The sequence below is a fragment of the Rattus rattus genome, chromosome 11 (assembly GCF_011064425.1).
Source record: "Rattus rattus isolate New Zealand chromosome 11, Rrattus_CSIRO_v1, whole genome shotgun sequence".
NCBI classification, from domain to species: Eukaryota; Metazoa; Chordata; class Mammalia; order Rodentia; family Muridae; genus Rattus; species Rattus rattus.
In genome coordinates this window covers 7,918,462-7,923,705 of record NC_046164.1, presented here as the reverse complement: position 1 = coordinate 7,923,705, position 5,244 = coordinate 7,918,462, and positions in this window count along the sequence as shown.

Sequence of the window (5,244 nt, the reverse complement as noted above, 5' to 3'; positions counted from 1 at the left end):
ATTCTAAGGTTTCGTTCTCTCTTGTGCCATCTTGTCTCTAGAACAGGGGTTCTCAATCTGTGGGGTGGAGACCTCTTGGAGGTCAAACCTTTTTACAGGGTTGCATACCGGATATCCTGCATATCGAATACTTACATTACGATGTACAACGTCAAAATTAGTTTTGAAGCAACAACAAAAATATTTTTATGGCTGGGGGGGGTCACCACTACATGACTAACTGCTTTAAAAGGTCTCGGCATTAGGAAGGTTCAGAAACCTTCCTCTCTAGAACCTTTCCCTCCATCCTGCAGGGAATGTTTTAATTCAGAGGAAACTGCCAGGCTCCCTCCTCTTAATATTATCACACTGGCCATTAAACTTCACAGTATCAATTTGGAAGACACAGTCAGGTTGTAGCAAGTAGTTAATCAGCACACTTTAAGGTAAAGAGACGAGTGGCTTAGTGTGTTGGTTCAGGCCTATAATTTCAACACTTGGAAGGTGGGGTCTGAAGGAGCAATTCATTATCCAATACATTCTGAGTTTGAGGATAGCCTGGACTACACACAACGTCATCTCAACCTCACAAAACAAAAAAAGAAGTAGTTTAGTAGTAGTTTGGGTTATGCCCAGAGTAAAATAATAATAATAATAATAATAATAATAATAATAATAATAATAGCAACAACAATAATAACAATAGCAATAACAACAACAACAATAATAACAATAACAACAATGATAATAATAGTATCAGACTATATTGTATCAGGATATGGAGTTCACCAGCTCCATTGGCTTCCAGGACAGAAGGGGCAATGAGCTGAGGGAATGTGGGCAATGTCTAGGAGGTAGAGAAGGCAAGGAGATGGTTCCTTCCCTAGACTCTCCAGAAGAAACAACGACTCTGTTGTGGGCCCAGCAAAGTCTATTTTTAGATGGCCACTTCTGCAACTATGTAAACACATGTGTGTTGTGTTCTCAACAAAGTTTCTGTGAGTTTGCTATAAAAGAGGTAGGAAATGAACATATACGAGAATCTGCATCCACTTAATTTGTAAATCTGGCCACCAAAGAAACCAGATGGCTCCTAGAGGATTTCTGAAGAAGAGGGCAAACCCCACCAGCTAGCAGCCACTCTTTCAGCTGTCGAGCCAAATGTGACACCACTTCGCTAACAAATTAGCATGGTCTCACAACACGGAAGATGTCACCGACTTGCTAAATGTATTCTCTGTTAATCCAACTGTAGGAAAAATTCGGATTTTGTGAGCATTCACACAGAATGTGAACATGTATATTTACAGTTTTTAATCAGGGCTATTTAAAATTTACTGTGATCTTTCAGAGGATGATGCATCATAATATGTTCTGAAGAGACTGCATTGTACTGTTTTGGCTTCCAAACAACGAACTGACCTACTGTGCTTTGAGGAGTGACCGGAGTGGCATCTAGGGGGTCTTGGCAAAGCATGTATGTGCTTGAGGCCAAAGACAAACTTTACCAAGTCTCAGGAGTATATTACATTGGAAACAATTTTCGAAAACTCAATAGTCAGGATGGGCCAACATATCCCTTCAAAACAAAAAACAAAGTACTGAATCTTGCGCCCTCTATCATGGGGAAGGAAAAACAATACCCAAAGCCCTCTCTGAGTTACAAGAGGTAGCATGTTCTATACCTGGGAACACTACTCCCAAAGCCGCCATCACTGAGTAGGTCTAGAACAAGAAAGAACTGTACAGTAGGTCCCCACTGCAAGGAGGCGTTCCTGTTGCTGAGACCAAGCGATCTGGCAAGTCTATGATTTTAGAGATGGCTAAGTGGGGGAAACCGAAGCTGAGTGGAGCTTCTGGTCAACCCACTGTGGTGGGAAAAAAATGCAGGCCCTTGGGGCAATGGAGGCAGACGGAGCCTCTGTGGAGAATAACGCGCCTTCTGAAAATCGACTCCTGCTATGCAGATGGGGCAGCGCATTCCTGGACAAATCACACCAAGCCAGCACAGATCTCCTGTGAGAGGTCTTTATTGACAGAGACGCCTCTGAAGGGGAGTGAGGGGAAGAAGTGGGTCAGGGTCATGTCTTTTATCCAGGCCGTGACGTAGTAATGCAGGTGACACAGGTAACTAACGCAGCGACGCATGCGCAGGGGGTGCCATGGTAACAGACGCAGAAGGGTCGTTGTCATCTAGGGATGACATTGTCGCTGCGTTCTGAAGCTGACTGTAAACAGCTTCTGGCTGTCCGTGGACGGTTCTGAGGCTAACAGTTGGGTTTTGGTCGAGATGAAGTGTCTAGTACCATGAGAGACCAAGTAATTCCAACTACGCTTCCTTTTTAAATTATCTTTGTTTTATTATTTTATGTTTATGAAGTGTTTTGCCTGCAAGTATGTCTGTGTACCACTTGCATGTCTAGGTGTGTGCTTGGAATTGAACCTGGGTCTTCTGCAAGAAAAAGTGTCTTAGCCTCTGAGCCATTGCTCTAGCCACCAATTACATTTTTGGACCAAGTTCTGCTTTACTGAACTATAGGGTAAGGTAGGCTCCGTAGGGATTTGTTGTAGGAAACAATAGTGCATACAGGAAGGAGGGTGAGCTTGTGCGCAAAACCTTCGTAAACAAGTGCACCAGGACCTGTGGACATAACCTTCATAATCTTCATAAACAAGTACACCAGGACCCAGCGACACCCACTACCCTAATTCCAGTGACCTTCCTTCCATTCATCCCTATAGTTGCCTGTGAGATGCTTTTCAGCCAATGAAGTGTCATAGCTGGGTGTGCAAGACAGGAGTTGAAAGGTAGCAAGGATAGGGGTTTGGGCAGAGAAGCTCTTTGTGCATCTTGTCTGATGAAGAGGCTTGGGATCACACACACACACACACACACACACACGCATGCACACTACTCATCAAAGAGCATTCATCATGGAAGAGGTACAAATGAGTAGGTAAAACTACTTGGCCATTTGACATCAGCAGATGGGCTCCTGGAGTGGTCAGGGTGAGAGAGGTGACAGCTTCGTTCCTGTGTGATAACACGAGGTGGTTGTCACTGCCAGTGAGGGAAAGGAATGGTAAGTCCCCAATATGTATGTCACTGTTCTTCAAGGAGATTAGGCAGTCATTTGGTGTGAGTTGAGTATCAGTCTCTTTCTTCACTGGAAGAGCCAGGCGTTTGTTTTAACAGGAAACACCAAGTATTATGGGGGCTGATACATGCTTTCTGCTCACAGATTTTAATCAGTGAGGCGATCAGAGAGTTTACGAAGTTTCAGCTCACCAGGAAGGCATTTCGACACTGCACAAGACCAGGGGAGCACCCCCGCTCCCCATCAGTACAGAAGGCGCAGGAGTCAGCTCACGACCATGAAATTTGTGGGTTGCACTGCCCCGGTACCAATCAGGAACTTGTAGTTCAGTAGATTCTAGCACAGCACACTGATGATGCGGGTTAAGCCACAGCCCACACGGCCACTCTATGCCCTTATCCAGCCCCATGTGAGCGCAGAGGGTCAGGGGCAGGCGCATAGTAGCTGCAGTAATCACCAGCTTCGTTTGCTGGGGACTGAAAGACTGTTCATCTCAGGCGGGCAGAGGACTCTTCTACAGAGTGCTTCACAAGACCGCACAGAGTGGAGAGTCACACTACAGCTCAGCTTTCTCCCCCATATCCTCCTAATAATAGGACGTGTAGCAAACTCCGCATCAAAGTCTGCTCCAAAAACCCAAACTGTGAAATTTCACCTCCACTTTCCTCTCTTCCCTCTCTCTTTTTACTACGGACAATTTACGTCTTCCGGAAGCCAAATGGGATGGTTGTATATTTTTGTTTGACTAGATAAACCTGTTCGAGGCATCTCAGAGGGTTTTTTTCTTTTTTCACACAGTAAAATTCAGGCTTCCGAAGTACATCTCTCAATGAGCTTTGACAAATAAGATATATTTTCACTCGGCTTTCCAGTAAATTCTTTCACACACACCTTTCAGTGAGTCCCATCCTCCTAGCACCAGATTTTGTTCTGACTGCGGTTCCTATAGATTTGCTCTTCCATAGAAGTTAAATCATATAAGATAGATGTAGATGTAAGAGGATTCTTCCTCTCAGCTTAGTATTGTGCTATGGAGGTGTACTCACGATATTGGTACTTCAGTTTGTGTGTGTGTGTGTACGTGCACACATGTGTGTGTGATGTATAGATTTATGCATATAAAGTGCATACACATGTATCTGTGAGTCCATATATCGAAGCTGGAGATCAATATCTGTGTTTTCCATTTTCTCTGCTTTCACAGAGTCTAAGCTCATCAATTCGAGTGTGCTGCTGACCAATGAGCACCTGGGAGCCACCTGACTTCGCCTCCCTCACACTGAGATGACAGACTCACGCCTTTGTGCACGGTTTTTCACAAGGGTGCTGGGGTTCTGGACTCCGGCCCTCAAGCCCTCTGCTGGCTCCTTTTGTCATCTTGACTCAAGCTAGAGCTATCTGAAAGGAGCGGTTCTCAACTGAGAAAATGTCTCCGTAAGATCCCGATGCAGGATCTTAATTAGTCTTAATTTTAATCTTCTTAATTAGTGATCAATGGGGTGGGCCCAGCCCATTGTGGATGGTGCTATCCCTGGGTTGGCCATGATGAACAAGCAGCACCCTCCATGGCCTCTGACTCAGCTCCTGCCTCCAGGTTCCTGACCAGTCTGAGTTCCTGTCCTAACTTCCTTCAAAGATGAACAGCAATGTGGAAGTGTAATAAGCCAATAAACTCTTCCCTCCCCAAGTTACTTTGTTCATGGTGTCTCATCATAGGCACCATAACCATGACTAAGACAGGTCCTTTATTGACGGTCTCCACAGCCCGAGGTTGGTTGGTTTGTTTGTCTAATTACTGAGCAGTGTTCCATTTTATGGATAGATTTCAATTTGCTAGTATGACCCATTTACTAGTTCAAGATTTGTATCGTTCGTGACTTTGGGCTCTCATTTATTCTGGTGCTATAAATATCTGGGAAAATCTTTGTGACACTGCATCCTCTCTAACCCTGGGAAAACATCAGGAGTGGGGTTTGTAGGTTATTTGTGGAGTAAAGATTTAACTTGGAAAGAAAACGTAAAGCGTTTTTAAAGAGGTTGTGCTTAAGACTCCGCCAAGCACTGTGTGAGGGCTCCAGGGGCCGCACACTGTCTTTGGCAACGGACTTTTTCAGGCTTTAATTTAAACCGCTCTAGTCAGGGCATAGTTTACTTCACTGAGGTTTAC